Source organism: Panthera pardus, unplaced genomic scaffold (assembly GCF_024362965.1).
Source record: "Panthera pardus isolate Hobbes unplaced genomic scaffold, ASM2436296v1 HiC_scaffold_1, whole genome shotgun sequence".
Classification (NCBI taxonomy): domain Eukaryota; kingdom Metazoa; phylum Chordata; class Mammalia; order Carnivora; family Felidae; genus Panthera; species Panthera pardus.
Window position 1 is genome coordinate 48,885,283 of NW_026526654.1, and position 22,930 is coordinate 48,908,212.

The 22,930-nt window shown below is 33.0% G+C and overlaps 1 protein-coding gene and 1 long non-coding RNA gene across 12 annotated transcripts in view; one reads left to right on the forward strand and one right to left on the reverse strand.

Moving 5' to 3' along the window:
* Positions 1-22,930, forward strand: part of PCDH9 (protocadherin 9) — a 919,043-nt gene that overhangs the window by 25,718 nt on the left and 870,395 nt on the right. The gene's annotated exons all lie outside the window — the stretch shown is intronic.
* LOC109247139 (uncharacterized) overlaps positions 15,379-22,930 on the reverse strand; it is a 128,327-nt gene continuing 120,775 nt past the window's right edge. The window contains exon 3 of the long non-coding RNA XR_002071599.2: positions 15,379-15,617. This is a non-coding gene — a long non-coding RNA (uncharacterized LOC109247139). The remainder of the gene's footprint in view (positions 15,618-22,930) is intronic.

Here is a 22,930-nt window from a genome sequence, read left to right on the forward strand (position 1 = left end):
CAACTGTTTACATTTTCAGTAGGGCTTCCAGGAAACAGTAGGCTATTAAGATTTGGGGGAGTCAAAAGTTATGCACAGATTTTTGACCGTGTCCCTAACCACCGTGTTGTTCAAGCATTAAATGCCTTCTGCTAAGGCTGTGTGTTTTTTCAAGTTATCTGAGAACTTTTCAGTTGTTTTTATTGCAAATCGATTGTGTGTCTTAATAAAATTACTCTTTTGATTTGGCAAGCTCTTGAATATATTTTTACATAGATTTCTGATGGGAGTGCTAATCTTTAGATTTTTGAGTGTGACTCTTTGGAGAGGATTAATGGAACTGGACAGCGTTACAGTAGTAGAGTAAACGTTCTGTAGTGGTTTTTCTTCAGTGATGTGGTAGAAAAAGCAAATGGACACCAACTCCTAATTGGAGATATTTTCTCAGTAGATATCTCGATTGCATGCATTTGATTTTTTTAAACCACAAAATGTATATGAATGCTGTGCATGGATTGACAGAAGTGAACTATAGCAACATGAAAATAACTTACTTGGTACCACTTATAGATCAGGCAATGGACTCTAGCAATTCACAGTATTTTTTTTAAAGCTTTTAAAAATTAAGTCTTGTAATGGTAATTATTAAAGCCAGAAGGATCAGAAATATGCCGAATATAAGATCATTTATAAAAAATAAGTCCCAAATTTGATAATCATATGACATTTGAGGTGATTATGGGTGAGTTTTTGATATACAGGGTGGCATTAAGTAGAAATATAGTCTATGGACCATAGTAATGGAGTTCCAGATATAGATAAATGAGATGACTGTCTTTAAACTTTCAATAAATTTGTTACCTAATTTAGGGATATTTGGAGCCTATGAGCCCTTATTTATGTTTATTTAACTTCAAAAAATTAAGGAAGAATTAAGGAATTATTTAGTTTCTAACATTCTGAGAGAGTGGCCAAGAGACTGGAAATGTCTTCTCTTAGTGTGAATGTAGTTAAACAAATCATTGCTATGCTACTGTCCAGCTCTTAAAGTGCAAAGTGTTGAGAAGACATAGTAATTTGCTTAATTAACCCCTGTTCTTTTTACAGGGCAAGAAATAAAATTACTCTTTGGCAATCACATGTTACTTGAATTATATTTAATCTTGTGTTAACCTGAAAACATACCAGCACACTCACACACACAACCCCTAATGCAAATATGGACAGAAGGAATCCCCCCATCATAAACCAGTATATTTCTTTCTAACATACAAACAATGTTAATAGCTCTGATGGAAAAAAATAAGGTGCCATAGTTAGTAAGGCAGAGCTCATGTTTTAGAGGTTTATGGCCTAAAAGTAGATAAATCTGCATTTGTGTGTTTCCTCTACCCGGCTCCCTAATATCAACTGACTTCTTGCAGAAAATGTATATGGTTTTCATTCTGACCAATAAAAGGCAACTTGGTGAGTTATAGAGATTGACTGGGTGCTTGACATGTGGTGCTGCTCCAATAAAACAGTAGGCAATTGGTACTGGGGAGGTTTAGAAGAATTTAACTTGTCTTGCTTGTTTTTAGATATGTTGATATCCTAATATTCTAAAAATATAATAATGCAAGTTTAGTTCACATACAATAGGTTTCCTTATATTGCTTTTGTAGTTCAAATGTAAAAAAAGAAAAAAACTGATAATGTGCTCCTAGTCATTCTATAATTGTGTTCTGATATTACCAGGCAGTTTTTGTAGACATAGTCAGATAAGCGCATTGTTCATTATGTAAATGCAAAATGCATCTTTTCAATCATTATTGCCTAAGTAATTTTTAGAGAATGACCATTGAGTTGTCCATCTTCCCACTTCACCACTCTAAGGCAGGTGGATATGTTTGATTCCTTTTCCATTCTTTTATTATTAAAAGAACCTTAGGGAAAATAAAACATTTGTTTTCAATTAAAAAAAAAAACCCTGGTAATTATATTGTTTTACTTCTGCAAAATAGCCACATTTTTATATACTCCAAATAAATTGTCACGTGTAACTGTATGCTACAAATGATGAAATATGGCTGAAAATAATTTCCCTTATTGTACTACAATGTATGAATAATTATAGATGTAAACACTTAACATGACATTTTCCTATAATACCAATATTCTATAGGTACCATTCACAATACAGTATATTCTATTGCTACTTTGTGAAATGAGTTCTTGAGATTCATAGTAAGGCACTACACAAAGCATTATTGTTAAAGAATTATAGGGAAAATTTTCCCAACTGAAAACTGGTAACTGAAGGTATTATTTAAAAGAAATATATTACAGAGTAGATAAGTTCAATGTAGCAATATCTTTCTATTTTGGTTTCAAATTAAGTTCCTATATACACAAAAACAATTTGCCTCAAGTATTAGGTAATATATTTTAGAAGACTTAAAATAACCAAAATGATGTCGCAGTGTGTTACATTAGTAATTTATCAATAAAAATTATTACTATTAATAATTGGTAGAATTTTTTTTCCTCCCTGTGCTAGTGATTTCAGTTGATGGGGCTTTAGTAACATGTATAGGGATGCATCTTAATATCTATATTTGCTGAACAGTGTTAAAAACACAAAACTGTCCTCATTAAAATGGACTTTTGTACACTATAATTTGAATTAAGTAATGAATATATAACGTATTTTAAAAAGTTGTATATCAAATGTGTAACATTCCATTTTTGGCTATATTTTGTAAAACATTTTTGGTGTAATCAGTATGACTCTCACATATGTCAAATCAAGTATTTTACTATTTATTTAAACAGATATATACCTAATGTATTTGGAAGCTTATTGCACTCATATAATTGTATATATTGTGACTTCAAAAGTCTGTACTTATCCTTGCTTTAAAAAAGTAGTATGTGCATTTCTTTCCAATTTATTTTAATTAATTATATTAAGGAAAACATACTTTACTAAATGTATCTTAAAATTCACAATAAAGTTTCAGAAATTGTTTTGTACAATGTTGAGATTTTGTGTTGAATTTGTTTGTGAACATTTTTTGAAATTGTTCGCTGGTTTTCTAATAAGGGTTCCCTGAACTTAACCTTACTGATCAAACGATGAGTTACTACATTGGTGTGGTGAATAGTTAGCCCCTGTTTAATCGGGAGGCTGTTCTCCTAAGTGGTGAATTGCTAACACCTGTGGAACCTTGGCTAAAAGACACCAAATGTGCTTCCCCCTCAAATTTCTAGTAACTCATTACGTCCAGTTTGCAGCATTGGGATGTCAAAGAGTTTGGACTTTAACTGAGCGCTCTAGAATGAGGAGAAGCAGTTACATGGAGGTAATGTGGAGAAAATATATGCAGATCTGTTAATCAAACTTGTTAATGCTCTAGTGACAGAAGTTAAGTGGAGATTTGAGAGTGAAAGTTTGGCGAGTTACCTTTGACATCCCAGTAAAAAGATAAGGCTAGACTCCCAAATACAGTAAATGTAAATGTCCATATTTGGTTTGGGTTAGTTCACTGAGGTATAGACTCACTTATTTTGCTAAGAAAATTCAGGTTTCTTATGTGAGTTCGCCACGGTAGTTCAATCACACTTGAAGCCTGCTGGGGCACAACCAGTTGGCCATTTCCACATGAAACACATGTACCCCTACATGCTGGATGGGGATAAGTGTGTGTTTCATGTTTAGATTTCCTACAATAAGAAGCGGGGAGTTGAGTTAAATTTTCATAACCACTTTCCCAGCTGCATATTGATTATTTTATCCATATACTTGTTAAAGAGAAACAAAAAAACCATGGATGTCCTTTAAAAGTTCCCGGCATTTTTCATGTGAAAGGATTCCATTTGAAATAGCAGAGATGAAAACTTACTAATCATAAATATGGAATGCATATTATAAGATTGCTGTTGCCCTTGAATTTATATGTTAGCCCAGAGAGATTTAGCCCATCTGCCCTATTTGCTGATTTTGTTTTTGCAGATTTTTCCCCTTAAAAAGAGTAAATTGGTCAAATCCAATCATCAAATGTTGTTGAATGAAAATATTTTCACCTGCGCTCACATTCTGATGCTACACATAAAACAGAACACTTTTTTACCTTCCATTCATATGATGAAAAATATTTTGAATACTGACGTAGTTAGATGTGAGGACAAATAGGAGCTGGGCAAGTGGCTTGTTGGTATCTTAAATATTAAACAGCCAGGGATAACAGGGTGCTTTTTCTATTGGGGAAGTGGAGCGATCCCAAATATGCATTTTCCCCTTTGGATTAGTTCTGTTTTTTGCTTTTGTTTTTTGTTTTTGTTTTTTATGTTTTTGTTTTTGTTTTTTGAGAGACAGAAAGAGAGAGAGCATGTGCATGAGAGCAGATAAGGAACAGATAGAGGGAGAGAGAGAGAATCCCAAACAGGCTCTCCACTGTCAGCACAGAGCCCTATGCAGCTCAAACTCATGAACCGTGAGCTCATGACCTGGGCTGAAACATATTAAAACACAAGAATATAGCACATTATCCAAACCACTTTCACCACTTAATTGCACCTGAAACATGCATTCTGATATTAACCTGGAGGGTTAAATAAAAATATTAGTCATATTTTATAAGATGCAAGTGATTTTTAAACAAGAATCAGTAGTGGAAAAGAATGAATATTATGCCTGACACCAATATGTTCTGATAGACAACGCCAGCTAATGTAGTCTATATTTTTAAGTATTTGATGACTAGAAATAAAGTGCTTGATCTTAGAGATGTATATGGGTATACGTTCATATATTTTTATATAGATAATTTGTATATATATAAGAATATATGTATATTTAGGTAGATTGAGAATGATTGGGACATTAATTCTTTTATATTGTAAAACCTAATTATTGTTATTTATTAAATGTAATGAGCTACCTATCTACTATACAATCAAATTTTAATACATATTTTAATGCCAGCAATTGCTTTTGATATTCTTTGAAATAACATATCAGCTTTCAGTTTTAAATTTTTGAATAGAACCTTTGAAATTATTATTAATATTTTTTATTAGCCTAAGCATCATAGGCTGAGGTCATTATTTTTATATAGTTGCTTTTGATATTTAAATATATTTCCTTTAGTAAAGCTTTAGTAAAGCACCTACTGAATCTTTGAAAGTGTACAAGTAACCATTTACTCGTATGAATATATTAAAAAATTCAGAATTCTCCAGTGTAAATGAATTGTTCTTTTAACTTTCTTTTTTTGGTTACTTTAAAATATATGTCAGAAGAAAAAGGGTGATTCTATAGTTTATTGACTAAATATCTACTGATCGCCTTTATTATGGCGTGTATTTTTGCCAAGCGTCTTCTTTACGCATAATTTGATGTGTTTTGCATGCTGTACTTACAGCCTTCATTTCTAAGGTGACTAGGTTTTTTTTGGGGGGGTGGGTGGGTGAAGGGGATAAAGCAGAGTTTTGTATGCCAAATGGGATTTAATAATATGCTGCAAATTCAAAAGAATTCTGGCAGAATTCCTGGTTTATAGTAGGAACTCAAATACTTTATGGCAAAATGAATTACGGAAGACACCTGATGACAGAGTTGTTGTTTTTATTAATGCATATTAGCAATTATAATTTACATATATTTTTTCAAATAAAATTTCAGTTAATCTTGTTAGATAGCAAGATGTATGCTAAGGTGACTTTTATTTCATTACTTGTTCCTCACTATACTTGGAAGATAGAAAAAGGTATGTTTCCTATACAATGGGGAAAATAACTATTTTTTGTTTTGTTATACACAGTGCATACTTGATATTTAAAATAAATATTTTTTTTTACAGTCCAGAAAAGTCATCATCCACCTATTTGCCAGTTTGAGTATAAGTCTATATTTAATAAAATGGTATTCTACTTTTAAAGTATTGAAAGCAAATCCTGGTAAACTTTGGTTTTGATAAGCATGTGTTATTTCTTTGCTTCATTACTTCATGTCTTACATATAAGAGTAAGAATGCTGAAATTAATCCATTTATGAATAGTAACTATTAATTGGCACAGTTAAGGGACTATTCCTAAATATATGGATTAAATGCATGCATGTTATTTTGTGCCTTTTAGCAATTACTTATTTTAGTCATTTCGGAAATGTACAATAGCCTCAAGCATATAAATGGTTATTAATATAACAAATATATTTGTTACTTTAAGTATTTCATTTTATAACCAGTAGTGCTTAAATGTTTTGTGTTCTGACTCCTTTGATTATCATTTAAAAGCTGTAGGCTCACTCTCCAGAAAAAATCATATACCCACATATATATTTTTTTAATTGCAAATCATTCAAAGTTTCCACAGATCCTGTGAAGCCCATCTATGAAATCTGCCAGGGACCTATGGCCCTGGGTAATAAACCAAATACATATAAATTATTGGGCTCTCTATGCAACTCCTACTAAATATTCTTTGAAAATAGTTAAAGTATTTCAAATAAAAGAAATTTAATATTCTTAGCACAGTTTTAGAAAATGAACTTTTTGGGGAATAATTTCTCTTATGATAATGGAGAGAACCTAGAAATATTTGTCCTTCCTTATCTTGTACATACAATAGGAAAAATAAGATAGCACGTTAAAAACATACATTTTGCCATAGGAATGAATACTTTGATCACATTAATAAAATGTTCTTCATCACATATATAATTGATGCTGTGAGCAGACATGCAAATAAGCAGCTAGACAGCCAGCCAAATGAAATAGGCAGCTTTAAATTTAAACTCTCTTTGATGTATGCAGTCCTCACTATTTGTTAAATTTGATTTCTTTTTTATATTTTGTCCATTATCCTTTTGCTGCTATAAGGTGCACAGACAGTCCCCACGGAGTGACATAACACAGGTGTAATTTCCTGTTCACCCTCACATTTCCAACCTAGATTTTGCCTGACATTTTCTTTCTTCTTACAAAGAAAATAATAACAACAATGTTTTTCTTTATTGCCCGTAGCCACATAAATTTATAAAGTAATTTCACATCAAATAGTGTGTTTGGACCCCACAAAAAGTGTGCGAATTTGGTTTCTATCCTCGTTTCTGAGAAAATTAAAGCTCAGTGTCTGAGCCTTTTTCAAGGCCACACAGCTCCTGTGTGACTCAGCTAGGATTTTTTTTTTTTTAATCTTCCAACACTCATTCCAGGAGTCAGGATTGATTTGAAAAAGAGACAAAAGTATGTTAATGACAATGATATGAAACATTGTATAAGCATACGTCAAAAATGTATTTGCCAAGAATTCATCTTTGAAAATATGTTCAAAAATTTAAGGTGTTTATTATAATATTTTAATAGTATTTGTCATATATACATGCAGAGAGACTTTTCACTGTACATTTTCACTATCTATAGTTTTCTCTAATTCCTAATCAGAGACATTTCAAAGTAGGTGAAATAGTAAGGGTGTCTGTCTTTCTGTCTGTGTGTCTATTTCTCTGTCCCTTGTCCTTCCTCCCTCCCTCCGTCCCTTTCTTCCTTCTTTTCAAGTGTGTGAGTCTTCTGCCAGAATTGAAAGATAAATGTAATTTCTCTCATCTTTCAGGGGTAAGATGTCCTGAATGAGAATTCTAACCAACACAAACTTAATTCCACATCCTGAGTATGATTCTTTACCAGTCCGTTTCTTGAGGATGGATTTCTGTCTTTATTCCCCTCCAGTTACGATTCCTCTTCAGCTTGGGTGAACTGATATTCTTACCAGAACTGCTATATGTAGTAATTATTATGCATTAAATACATTCCACACATTCTTTAATTCATGGATTTTTGTAACCCACAAAACAGCCCTATGAAGTAAATGTTACTCTTATCCTCATTTCACTGATGAGGAAACTTAAGCATCAATGACACTAAGTAATGTATCCAAAAAGTTTGTTTCAACTTCATAACAAACTATTACAAGATTAAGTAGTAAATCACTTCAACTTTTCCTTTAAAAGTTAGCAATCCCTTTATTTTTTATGACTTTATTGAAGCACATTTTACATATCATATTGTTCACCATTTATAGTGAACAATTGCACAACTTTCAGTGAATTTAGCAAGTTGTGCACACTATAACTCACTTTTAGAACATCTTTATCAGTTCAATGAGATCCCTGTGTCTATTTACTGTTGATCTCTTCCCCCCAACCTTCAGCCCCCAAACCTTGGCCCTAGGCAATCACTAATTTACTACCTACCTTTATAGATTTAGTACTGTGAAAATATAATAACATCTTCCTACATTCCCATGACCATGAATCATCCCCCACCCCCACAGCTTATCTAATTGGCCTCAATCCTTGTTATTAATTTACTGGGTGGGGCTGTACTTACTGCATTTTTATAAGCATTTTTTTGGCAGCGATTTGGATGTGGCTCTGATGACCTCCTGTTAGGAGATTCACACACAGAATTCACCTTCATTTAAACTGGCAACTCTTCCTTGACCTGTATCACACCATTGTAATTACTACTGGCTCTTGGTAGATATTCCCTCCTTATATCAATTGTGTCTCTTCATTATGTTTGGGAGACATGTTAGTTCTTTACTCTATTTCTTCGTGTATTCTAACGGCAGAGTGGTTCCAACAGTGCGCTTTTGTCAGAAAAGTTACAGAACCATAAAAAACTATCAGTTCTCCCTCAGGAAGTTACATGAGCAGAAACAAACTACCAACAATTTCCTTGCAATTATTTACAGAGGTCATTAGAACAAAAAACTTCAAGTTTAAAGGATAATCAATCTAATAAAATAATAAATAGGAATATTAATATATTGGAGAAACAATGATAATATACATTACAAAGAGCAAACTATCCAATTATATCTGTTTTTATCTTAAGATATCATTCCTGGGTTTTGGTAGTAAATTTAATTCCTCAATTGTAATTTTTGAGCCAGTATTTCAATGATTTTATTCTCTGGGCAAATAGTAAGCAGGTGGTAATATGAGGAGATGACCAGACACAGTCCGTAACAGGCCAATAGTTCACCGAAGATGCATCATCCCTATGAAGAATGAAGTACATAAAAATAATGGAGAGGAAAGTGAAGTTACAAAGCTTATTTTAATCTTCCGTGGTCAATATTGAATTTTTTGTCTTTGTCCCCTCTTTTCATTTGGAGCCAGCCAGTTTGCAAGTGTCTCAATGTTTGTGAAACAGAGAAATATTAAATGTATCAGCATTTGTATCATGCTTATATGAGTGCAATAATCAATAAATTAATATGATTTGAAAGGGCTTATAATAGTACATGGGACATGGTGAACATCATAAAGTGATAAATAATATTGCTAAACAAAACAAAGTTTTCCTCTCAGTTTAACAACTTTTTTTTGTTTTGTTTTAACAGTATTCTGTCCAGTCAGTTTTTTAAAAAAGATTCATCTTGACTTGTATGAAAGAAAAAAATCAAAATAATCTAAATGTATAAAATTTGGAAGTCACATTGTTTTTTATTCCTGTATGTGTATGTGTAGCTTAAATATCACTGACACTGTTAATGATAGCCCTGTTTGTAGAATCAGATCTGATGTAACAGAAATATTTAAAACTAACTTCACTTCTATAGAAATATGGACAGAACTAGTAAAAAGATGTTGCCATGGGGATTATAAGAGACTTTCAAATTTGAAAAATTAAAAGAGCCTTTTTTTGAAACTCCTATAAACATAACTGTAGGCTTTTTTTTTCATCATTACTTGTAATTAGAGTTTTTCTTTTCTCACTTATAAGGAAGTGAACTAAGAATATATATCCAAGGTGACCTACAGTAATACAGATTTGCATGAGAGGGTCCTTATTTTTACGACTGATTTCTTTTGAAAACACTCATGTTTTGGACTTTAACAGATAAGTAATATAGTTGGGATTCAGATTCTCTTCTTAAGTCCATTCAACATCGGTTCAGATTTGAGATATTGTGCTTTTATGCATTTACTTATATCAGATGTAATGAAACTTAAATAGAGAAAAAAATAGATAAATGACTACACAAAAGGAATTGTGTGAATGGAAGGGATAAAGTTATCAGGGAAGTGTGACAGAGGCTTTCTTTTTTCTTCTTTTTCTGTGTGTGTGTGTGTGTGTGTGTGTGTGTGTGTGTGTTCAACATCCTGTGGCACACAGCATGATTCCTTATATATAACTGACCAAGAACTAAAGCTTCAAGGAAAAGGAAGATCTGATGACAGTAACCATTCTGGTGTGGGATTAATTTATCAGATATCTTTATTTCACCAGGCTGAAGAATGTATCCTAGACATAGCTTGAATCCGGCATGACACTGGATGTATGTTTGATTATAACTAAATGAGAATTTCATTGGGCGTATGTGGGCACAGTAGTGATTTATTGTGCTATAATTAGGTTTCACGTGTAAATTTTCAGTTTATCTCCCCTAGTTTTTACAAAATTAAATTGAGTGTAAATGGACTGAGAAAGGAGCAATAGGAGGAAGAAACCCACAACAGAATTGGGGAGAAAAAAAAGAATTGGGTAGAAAAGATGGTTCCTACTAAACAGTTTCCCCTTCTGGCTACTTGATGAAAGATACTAGAATTTTGCATACACACTTCTTATAACACACGAAAGTCATATATGCTTCTGGCAATAAATAGTTCAATGACCAAAGTGTTTAAATTGAATGGTTGCAAATGTTGCAGCTTTGTACACAAAAGTAAGGAAAGGACTATCCCTCACATAGGATATCTATATTATTTTAAATGACATCTCCCAGGTAATCTGCTTTACTCACAATTAATTCTACTTTTCTGAGTTTAGCCACCAATGCTTATTCAGCTGTCCTTCCATTTTGTGAGAAAGTCCAGGACCCCTCTGATACATTTCTAACTCCACCCCTCCAGCTTTGAATTTATTGTCATTAAGTCACACTGGATATGTGTGGAACCCAAGGATCCTAAAAGCATTTTATAAAAGCACTTATAAATCTATGGATTTTATATAATAAGATTAGACAATATATATGCAGCCAAAATGTTCTGCAACCAACAGGTTCTGTAATTATGAGTGGGATGGTCAGGAAAACTTTACAGAAGAGATTGAAACTTAAGAAAGTGTCTCAAAGTTTAGGTTGGCAATCACATATTTGTTTGGTTTTTAGTCTTTTCATATCACTTTAATATTTATTCTCTCCATTACGCGCAACAAATGGGTTTGGAAAGTCAGATATTTTTTCCCCACATCTTACCATTGGTAAAATTAAGATTGAATGATGGACTGCATAGTGGAAGAAAAATATATATTATATTCTTAATAGATAATAAGAACTATATTAATTTCTTTTAAGTCTTCCAACAGTACTTCTAATTATAATTTGGTTTGCCCCAATTTTTACAAGTTAGAAATCAAAGAAGTGACTTTGGGTCACATGGAAACAGATAGTTCAATTCTAGTAAGAAGGCTTTGTTTCTGATTTGATTCAATTTTATTTCTTTCATAAAGTTTCTTGAAGGACAATTAGTAGAGGAAAAAATAAAAAGGAGAATGCTCTGGGAGATGCCTGAGGTGGGGCCAGTAGAGGAGAGATAATAGCGTGCAGAAGTATATTAACAGTCTAAGTGGGGGTGCTGCTGGTTTGACCAGGCAGAACCTTGTGTAGACAAGTGGTTAGAGGTGTGCCTGAAGTAGCATCTGGGGTTAAATTACAGGGAGCAACAATAATTCGCCAGGTGTTTCCATTGTTTCCAGTGTTTTCAACCTGAAGGGTGGGGAAATGTTCCTAACATGTAAATTATATGTTGTTTTCTTTTACATTATTGGAAACCGTTCTGGTCAGCAGAACAATCCGATTGTGAGCAGGAGAGGACGTGAACAAAGTGGTAGATTGTGGAGATGAACTCTTCAAAGTCATTCAAATACTTATCAAGTATTTATTGAGAGCCTGTTATGTGCTGGAATCTGAGACAATAAAATAAGCAAGACATTTTCCCTGTTGTCAAGGAATTTCCATTTTTGAAGGTACATATATTTTCCGAGGAATGTACATTCTAGTCAGAGAAATAATAGTGGTTATATAATGTATGTACTAGGTATATTTAGGTATATATTTGTTTTGCTTCTTGAATTAGGACTTAGCAATAAAGATTAAAACCTCGAAGAGTGAATTATTTTCCAATAAAAGGAGTATTTTCATAACATCCACCAAGTATTAGTGGTTATTAAAACATCAAAAATATATTTCATTGCTTTGAGAGACTCAGTCTTAAGAGATCATACATGAGTGGAATAGAGGTCAAGGCCTTGAGAACTTCTTGTACAATCATTTCGCAGTATTTTTCAGTAGGATAGAAAATAGAAATTTCCAGTGTGACATTGTTACCCCCATTTTCTACTTATCTATAAGAAGGTCAAATGAAAAATTAGCTTTCACTTGACATTTTTATTTTTATTTATTTTACTTTTTTCATTTAACATTTTAAAATATTACCAAGAAGAATCAAGAACTTAAGGGACATGGAACACTAAAAAAGCAATGTGTATTCTAAGAGAAAAATTAATTTTTCTGCTATGTTTAAAATATATCATTCAAAATTACAGAAATTTTCAAATTATAAATAGTAAGACTAATTATATTTAAAAATTTTTGTTGAGGGGTGCCTGGGTGGCTCAGTCAGTTAAGCATCCGACTTCGGCTCAGGTCATGTTCTCTTGGTCTGTGGGTTCAAGCTCCACATTGGGCTCTCTGCTAACAGCTCGGAGCCTGGAGCCTGCTTCGGGTTCTGTGTCTCCCTCTCTGCCCCTACCCCGCTGATGCTCTGTCTCTCTCTCTCTCTCTCTCTCTCAAGAATAAATAAACATTAAAAAATTTTTAAATTGTTGACAAATCTATATTATTTAATGCATTTGAGCACTTCTCCTATCTATAATTGCTAATTTTGCATGGACAGCTTTTTACTTGATTCTGACCACCCAGTGTGCTGGATTCAGCATTTTCAAAGTAGAAATCCAAAGTTCCATCATGGAAACTACATTATTCAATTTGCTAGTTCATCTTTCTCCAAAGGATACATTAATTACTCAATTTCCTCTAGATACTGAATTAATTATGGACACAACAAAATAAAACATTTCTTCCTAATTTAAGGTATTAAAGTCTTACTGACCTTAACATGAAGAAATCTGGGAGTTTCAAATTTGGGAAAAGTAAAAATTAGTTCTACTACCATTCATCATTAACTCATTAACTTAACAAACATTGATATTTTGTTCACAAGTAGTGTCTTAGTTTCTGCTGTCTTACTTTCTGTCTTACTTTCTGCTTATCTAATGTTTGCTGTATTAAAAATACCAGGCTTAGCACCATCATGCAGTAAAGCAGAGGACTGGATGTCAAAGGGCCTGGTGAGAGGAATTATATAATATCTGTATACCTCAAGGTCTTTATCTACTGTACAATCAGAAATTTTGAGTAGAATTTCCAAGATTCTTTGGAAATTAAGATTCAGTGAGGACCTCTCCAAAACATTTTGAAGAGTGTAGGCCTTACAAAGCAATACTGACAAATAAGCTTTTAATTGATAAAGGTAAATATCAAAAATGGCATAAATGTTTGACATGCCTTTGTGGTAGTAGTATTTAAAGTTGTATTAGTTGTGATCATTTTATTTTAGGAGTATTTGTTTCAGTGGATTAGTTTATATCCACTAATTGCATTTATAGAGATAAGTTAAAATATCATGCTTTTCTTTTGAAGCTAAGTTACTTTTTCCTTGAAGTATTAGCTTAGTAACCTCTAAGATAAGTTCCTTATCTCCACCTGGAACATTTCCCCCCCAAGATTCTCATGTGGCTTTCTCTCTCACTTGATTCACATCTCTGTTCAATACTCCTCCAGTGCTGTTATTATTATCTTTGGTAATATTGCACATTTATTTTTTATCTGTATGTATTTTTGTGACTAATGAGAAATAAGCTTTATGAGCCTTTTTCATAGCAAAGCTGTATCCCTATTGCTCAGATTTGCTTTGCTAGTCAGTAAAGTAGACCCTAGCTATAGGTGACAATTTAGTTAAAAGTGATAACATAAGAAAAGTATTTCCTTACTCACAGTAGTCACATATCTGCTCTCAATAGTCAGATGTGGCTAGTGGCTACTATTTTGGACAGTGCAGACATATTTCCATCATCCCACAAAGTATTGTGGTCAGCACTACAGTGATTGACATACAAAAGATACAAAATAAATGAGTGGTCAAAATGCAAATCCGAAAATCTAATGTTTTGAGTTAAAACCTATCATTTTCCGCTTTCTTTAGATGGAATTATTCCCAGGCCATGAAAGATATTATAAAAATGAAAAGGTGAAGCCTGTCTCCCAGACCCTTGTTTACCTGAAGAGTCAAAGATTTCCAAGGCAAATCGCTAGTTTTTTCTTCTTTTGAAGTGTAATTCCAAGTATTTCATTTAAAGAGAAGATATATTTCTTTATAGATAAATAACTTACTGAGATTAGCAGAAAATTAATTTGTTAGGAAAATAGAATTAGTATTACCGGACATGATCACATGAGGAATTATACTTCCCTTGTGAATTATAACAGCATTATCCCCAAATAAGTAAAAAATAAAAATCCCCAAACCTTTATCTTTAAAAACTACACTTGTTTCACATTAGTAGGTTTAATAAAAATTTAGACAACATTAAGATAGGAATGGGAGGGTGAGTATTTATGACAGCAAATAATCTCTTTTATAATAATACTAGTATAGGGTTGCTATGTAACAAAGTAATGACTAAAGCCACTAAATTATTATCAACAAAACTGTTATCACTAAAATAGTAATCTCACATAGATGCATAGAAATTGGGGGGGGGGGGTAAGAATAATGCAGATTTTTTCCATTTCTGTTTAAAATTCAACTTTATTAGTAAATTATAACATATAAACTGGTTTGTTTTAATACTGAAAATTTCTTATAAAATATTTATGGTTAGATTTTACTCTTGAAATGGACTTGCTCATCTGAAGAACATGGGCTTTGAAATTGCTGTATTGTGGATACAGCTGCATTTTCTCTTAGCCTGTATCAATAAAATAAAAATAGATGTGATTTCTAAATTTTATTACCATTTATAGGCATAGACATGTGACAACATTTATGATTATACCTATTTATATATGAGATCATATAAAATCTATAATGTAGCTTCAGAATATGTTTTGATCAGTTGTCCATTATATAAACAAAATTTATAGATACACCACTTAAAGGTGTTATAAGGTCTTCTGCTGGAAATAGAAACTATATCTAAGAAAACCCATTATCTAATCTTCACAGGTTATAGCAGACCATACTGTGTAAATCAAATCCATCTGTGGACACTTTGGTGCACATTTCTATACGCTGCCTTTCCTCTATCCCCAGAGATTCAACAAGACTCAGGGAAAGACAGTTATGATTGTTTTCAGTTACTGAAGAAAGCGGCTTTTATATTTAAGGGGAGGATCATAGAGGCATCGTGCAACCTGGAGAGCTCCCTTGGCTCCAGGTTGTAAGTCGTTGGGGTGTGTTTGTTCTTTTGTTTGTCTTTCAGGGCTGCATGGAACAGCATGACCATCATGTTCAGCTTTGATGCCTGTGGGAGAGATAGGTTAGATATAAAACACAGTACAGAGGAAGACAGATGCTTGCTGCATTTGTATTGAAAAGTTTAGAGGAAAACGTTAAAAGCATTTGGGTTCACCTAAGTTGAAACAAACAAACAAACAAACAAACGAACAAATGAAAATACTTATAAATTGCTGGTCAAATTATCAGTGGTTCCTCTCTTTTAATTATAGCATAGGCCATAAAAAATGGCCTTAGTATTTCAGTTTTTGCTTTGCAATACCATTTTATGTGCAGGCTTATCAGCCCAAGAATTTACTGTGTCTGAATTTGATGTTTTTATTCATTTTGGGGTTATACTGAACCCATATGGTAAGAAATAAACATTACTATATCTAACTATTATTATGCATTAATTCAAGTTATTCTCCATTTGATCTTTGATCAGATCTTTCACTTTCCCTTTCCTCTCTTCTTCCTAATCTCTTCTCTTTGTGGTAAATCATTACAACTTAACTAATTCTATTTAAGGTCTTGCTACTAAAAATGCAGTCCACCCATGAACCAGAAACATCTGCATTACCTTAGAGCTTGTTTGAAATGCAGAATCCCCATTCCTACTGAACCAGAATCTGCATTTCAGCACGATTTCCAAGTGATCTGAATGAATATTAAAGTTTGCAAAGTAATATTTTAGTGTATACATTATATTACAGTGGATATTTCCCAATCCTGTGTAAATTTTTGATGCCTGAAATGAAATTATACTTATTATATAAAACCATCAAGACATGAATTTTTAACTTCACTGTTCCTCGACATACTCAAAGGTTCAGTCCACATAAATTATTTTAACATTATACTTATCCATCAGGATCCATATTGTTGAGTATATGCTCTTGGGATTCAAGCGTGTGAAGTATAATTCATTCCAACAACAGATCATTTCATGTTTATTGGTACCTTATGTATTTATACACCAGAACAAGTTTTAGCTTTTGAAAACTCTTAAGTGCTTATTAAAAATATTTCCAACTAGTTGAAGAGTATCAGTGGTAGAGTGTCCCCATGATACTAAGGAGTTTTTTTCAGAAGGTTTGAGATCTATGGTCTCAGTGTCAGGTCTTTGAAAGCCTTAATAGTAGATTAAATATGTGAGCAAATTAAATATTTCAAGTGACTGATTTTGCTTTATTAACTGCAGCTTGTTAAGCTCATATGTAAAGATTTCTATGATGAAGTACAGTGTTTTAATGTATACTTATTTCATATATTGCAATTACTTGTACACATGTTACATATTTATATATTAGTATATTTCACACAGACAACTATAATCCTGATTCATCATCACATCTGTCCCCTCACACCAACATGTGAACTTTTAATCTGTATTTATCCTCTTCTCTTGGTTCTAATTTTAGCCATCTTATGTAATTTAATTATTACTTTGTTCTGCCATTTTATCTAATTTTTTTTTTTTAGTTTGGTCATCTATACATTCAACTACTTTTCATCTCTGCAAACAATTTGGAAAAGAATACCATTTTAAATTGTTTATCAAAGGCCTTATCATTAATTATAAAGTATAATGCATTTAATAAACATTTCCTTTTAATTTAACCAGTTTACTTCTTCCTGGGCCATATATCTTCAACTAGAAATCAGAGACACATTGGATTCTCAGAATACAATATACAATTGCACAGACATTTTCAGAATGTCATGAAATTCTTAAAAATCTATTATATATATTACATAAAGTAATACACAGTTCTATATTTTAAGAAGCTTAATTATAAGTAGCTACTAATTATAACACTAGCTAAATATTAATGTATTTTATTTAATTCTGTGCAAAGTAGACAATTTAATTTTTAAGTTATTTTATGTTACTCATATAGGGTTGGAGATAGATTTTCACTGTTCACCACTAAATAAATAGAATACCCAAAATTAGGCAATGAGAATAGAAATATATATTGTAGAAATATTTTTTTTAATGTTTATTTCTGAGAGAAAGAGAGCACGAGCAGGAGTGGGGCAGAGACACAGGGAGACACAGAATCTGAAGCAAGCTCCAGGCTCTGAACTGTCAGCACAGAGCCTGATGAGGGGCTCAAACTCAGGAGTGGTGAAATCATGACCCGAGCTGAAGTCGGCCGCCCAACCGACTGAGCTACCTAGGCGCCCCAATATTGTAGAAATATTGTTAAAGAAAATGCTGCATAAATTGTCCTTGGTGGTGGTGATGTTTCCTTTCCTTGTGTGTGTGTGTGTGTGTGTGTGTGTGTGTGTGTAGTTATGGTAAGAACACTTAACATGAGATCTATTTTCTTATTGTGCATTTTTAAGTGCCTGATACTTGTTGCATTCTTTGTAAAAAATGAATTTTAACTGACATTCTTTCTAATGGATCAAGAAATTAGTATAGCATTAACTCACTGCCTTCGAGTACATTGGTAGGTATAAGAGGGAAGATGAGTGGGCAAGTAATTATAGTAGAAGGTTGTATATGACAGTGCCATGAGGGAAATCTTGATTATGTCATATGGACATTCTGTGCAAGAGTTATTGCAGTCAACTGAGAAGACCAAAAAGAAATTCATTAGCATGAGGTTTGAAAGGTGAATCGCCTTTTGAGGGGTCAGGAAAGGTCACTCTAAATGAATGGAAAATGGTGAAAACTATTCTATTTCTAGAATTCGTGGTTTTATTTGCCAAGATAATAAAATTACTTTCTCTGATAACACAATACATGAATTATATAGGGAAGAGTTGTCATTTAAAACTTATGAACATCCCTTATCCTCCCCATACCTTAGTTTTAAAATCCTGTACCTCCAGAAATTCAGAGACATAATGGCGATCAAATTAGATTATCACATGGACAAAAGGCATAATTTGTTTAGAATTAGCATAGAATCCATTGCATGAAAAGGACCTTTTTTCATTATAACTTTCATCTTCATATTTTTTGCTCTTAAAGAAGCTGTGTGACTTTTATTTCCAGCTTGTTCCCTGTGTCATTTAATGACCAGACACCAAGCTTGTGTCCAGACACCAAGCACCTGAAGGAAACTTTATCATGCATTTCTACTGATCAGGTTGTTGTGAAGTACTAACTAAAGAAGGAGACACTGTTGTATTTTTTACCTGATCATGAGACATAGAAAATTTAGTGACACATACAAATTACTAGCTATTTTAGGAGAAGACAAATATACCACTGGGGCACTTACTAACACCATGTATTTAAGTAAGAAAATTATCAATACGTCATAGAATGATTTGAAAATATACATGAAAAGATGCTGCAAATCTGTATATTAGATCTTAATTTTAATCACTTAAACAGTGTTGTTATTTTATATCTGTACTCAAATTATTATTTCAAAATGTAATAACCTTTTGTTATAAAGGTTAAAACCAGTCAAACTGCTTAAACCATTTTTCTTTTATCTCAAACATCAGTCATGATATTTTTTTCCTTTTTTTCTTTCTGGCTTTTGGAAAATAAAATACATAATGTGTGGGAAATTTTGTAACTAAAAATGATTGTCTTTATCCTCTGAAGCACTTTGTTTTAACAATATCCCAAAGACTTAAGAGAAACATAATAAAAATAGAAACTAAGATAATTTGGAGTGATGTTTGGATTCTAAAAAGAAGAAGGAGGAAGAGGAGGAGAAAACAGGCTGTGGATACAGGAACTTGTAAGGAATCTAGTTTATAGCAAGCTTTTTCAAAAATGTATTTACCTACACTGCCCCAAATTCCACCTGACATGCTAACTTTGTATTTTTTTCTTAATAATTAGGAATCCAGGCTTAAGAGTCAATAGAACTGAACTGAATTTCATTCCTGGCAATTGCTTGCTTTCTGGTTTTAAGCAAAATTTTAGCCCCTCTGATACTTTCTGAAATGCATTGCGGTAAGGTTCAAATGGATTTAATGAGTTAGCACTAAATACATAGTAATTATTATTTTTATTATCAATGATATCAGCTATAGTAGTAGTAACAGTAGTTGTAGTGATCATTCTAATCTGTAGATAAATTAATTAAATCCAATTAACTCATCTCAACATCTAGCTAAGAAAGCTGCACTGAGGAAATAGAGGCATTATTTTTGTTCATTTTCCTTTTTCAGGATATTTAAAGGAGAGTAATTTTAGAATTTAGATCTTGCCATGGCACCTACCAAACATTCTGCTAATATGACATAGTAACAGATTAAATATAGAGGTTGAAAGAAAAAGACGATTTGTGTCTAACCTCTTGATTCCTTGGTTTTGGACCTGAATGAAGGATCCTAGGGCTGGAGTAGATTTAGGATGGAAACTAAGAGTCCTGTTTTAGTTAGAAGAAGTTTAAGATGCCTATTTGACATCTAAGTAGAATCATCAGGGAGGTAGTTTAATTAACGAGTCCTGAGAGGGAGGAAGGTTGTATCTGGAGATGTATGTTGAGAATCATCGTTGTATAGTTTGATGCCCTGAAATCTAGGTAGCATGTGGGAGAACGGTCCATTCTGTCTTTTAATGCATTCATTCACCCTTAGCAGAATTTTACCACTTAATCACCCCCTTTTCAAGACACACTGTCTTTACTTGGTTTCTAGGACACCACTGTCCTCAATTTGCCCCTCATCTTACTCTCTGTTTACTTTGGTGGCTCCCCTCCTCCTGCATGTGAGCATGTCTCAGGGCACTGTCCTTGAACCAAGTAAAGAGAGTGTGTCTGGAAAAGGGGGTGATTAACTGGTAAAATTCTGCTAAGGGTGCATAAATGCAGTAAAAGATAGAATGGACCATTGGAAGAGAGGTGGTGCCCTTGAGACGAATGGTTCTAGAACCTGCCTTGTAGTTTTCTCATGTCCTGTATTTTCATTCACTTCCCTTTGATGACTTTAAAAGCAATAGCTAAACTACAGTGTCCCTCCATGTCTCCAAGATTAACCCACATTATTCTGATTTTACACCTGGCATACATGGTTATTCCCACCATTTTTAGGATTTTCATATGGAATGTTTACTTTATACCGCCACAGTTACACTATTACCTATGAAGATTCAAATGCTGTCCCATCTTAACAAATTAAAAAAATTATCTTAACCTCCAATGCTTTCCAATTGTTTTCACATTCATTTTATAAACTTACTTTGAAAAGGGTCTTTATCCTTTTTCTCCCATTTCCTATTCTCTCTCAAACCTCTTGCAATATGAATTTCCTCTACAACTCTCCTGAAATTTCTCTGCTTAATGACACCAATGATTTCTTAAACACTGAAACCAGTGGCTTTTTATGATTATTCTCTCTATGCAGCTACTTTAAGTAGGAAGTTGAAAAAAAATTATTTGTACTATTTGCAAGTTTGATTTACCATGACTTAAATTTCAATAATAAATCCCCAGGAACTCCTCTTTGACTTAAGCTTTTCATAGACCCTAGTTTGAAAGCCACTGATCTAGAAAACAAGCATTATGCTAATGTCTTTTACAGAGGACAACACCTAAGGTAAAGGCCAAGCTGATTGTCTCTGGGTTCCTACACATCTCCCACGGTTAAATTTCACATTAATTTGAAATTGATTTTTAGTAATTAAAATCACAGTTATATTAGCCTCTTGACACAAATTTAAAATGAAGAGCTTTAACTTTATAAACGATAATGCTTATTGCAGTTGATGGTACTAAAAGGTAACAATACAACTCTGTAAACACATTTGGAGTTGCTATCCCTGAACATGAGCCAGCATCATAATCTGCTTATCAGTGAGAAATGTTCAGGGAGTGTGAAATTCAACAAGACAAGCCAAAGAAAATTAATTCAGACTTGCCTTAGAAATGCCAATTGACCTAATCTTCTCAATCTATTAATTCTGAAGGTAGAAGGAGGAATAGATAGAAAAGCCTAGGGGGTGATCATAATGACACAAGACCTCGGAGCAGCTCACTGAGTCGGCCCTGCTCCTGAAGACCAACGAGGGAATTCTGAATAGTTATTTTAAATGTGCATAGGCCATTCAGAGTCTTATAGGTCAAAAGCAAAATCCAAAAATCAATAACAAAAAGTGAATTAGGAAACTTGAAGACATAAATAATGTGATGGGTTGATTTAATACAAGTTACTCTTGGAGTTGAAGGCATCCTGTAATAATAGCAGCAAGCCATGCGGAATCCAACAGTGAGCTCCATAGTGAGCTTCACTGGCAGATTTGGAGGTAATAAAAGCTTTGAATCATAATGCTTATAAAATGGCATAACTGTAAAAAAAAATTCCTGAAAAGTAGTATACAGATTGTAGTTGTGACTTAAAGTTTGGAAGCTTCACACTCCACAGCCTGTCCATTCTTCCATTTTCCATGATGAATAATAAAGCAGAAAGCATCTGTAGGTAAGAGATGAAACTGATCTTCTAGGAAATATTATAGATTGTTAAAAAGCATCTCAATATATCATACTTAAATCAAATATTCATTAGCTATTTCATCTAACCTTCCAAGCAGTCAAGTTTTGTAGAAAGAATTTCAAAGAAATAGTAGCAACTGGTAGTTTGGAAATGTAAAAGAAATTCTATTCTAGGTGTCTAACTGACCATAAACACATGCACCGATACCTATATTTTAGTTTGGAGTTTTCTTGGGGTGACTGAAATATAGACCATGGATTTCTTAGCAAGCCATAGTTTTAAGTCTGTATTGCAATCAATATTTGCTTTCCTGTTCTATTTCTCTTTTCCCTTCCCCTTAACCTTGACTTTGGAATAGGTTTTAAAAAGATGATAGAAACAGATTCCCAAGAGAAGAAATGAGAGCACATCTAAGAAACCGGGAAGAAATGTAGCTTAGCTTAATTTTTATCATTTTCCTCCAAAATAACAACTCTTGGTTAAAGAAGATCTATGAAATATTTGCTTCATAAATGATGACCTCAAAATGACTTCTGGTATTTTTAGCTTTAATTCTAATAGAGTATGACAAGCATAAAAACTAGATTTAATACCAGTAATTATTATAATTATTATAAATTAAATAAACAGCATTTAACACTATAAATCTGTTTTTGCTTAACCTGGTTTGTTAGGATGTAGTCCCTGTAGTTTTGATTTGACCTATAGTTACGTTAACAACCCACTTCATGGTCAGCAGCTGTGTCCTGAACAGGCTTTGTTGGGTGGCCTCTGAATAGATTGCCATGAATCTATCACAGACACTGCATTAAGCCCCAGTGATCCCCTTAAAAGGACTAATGCAGATTTTTAAATAAAGAAAAAAAATTTCTACCTGGACTTTTGTGTCTGACAATCTAGGTGAGTGCTGGCCTTGACAGTTACTAT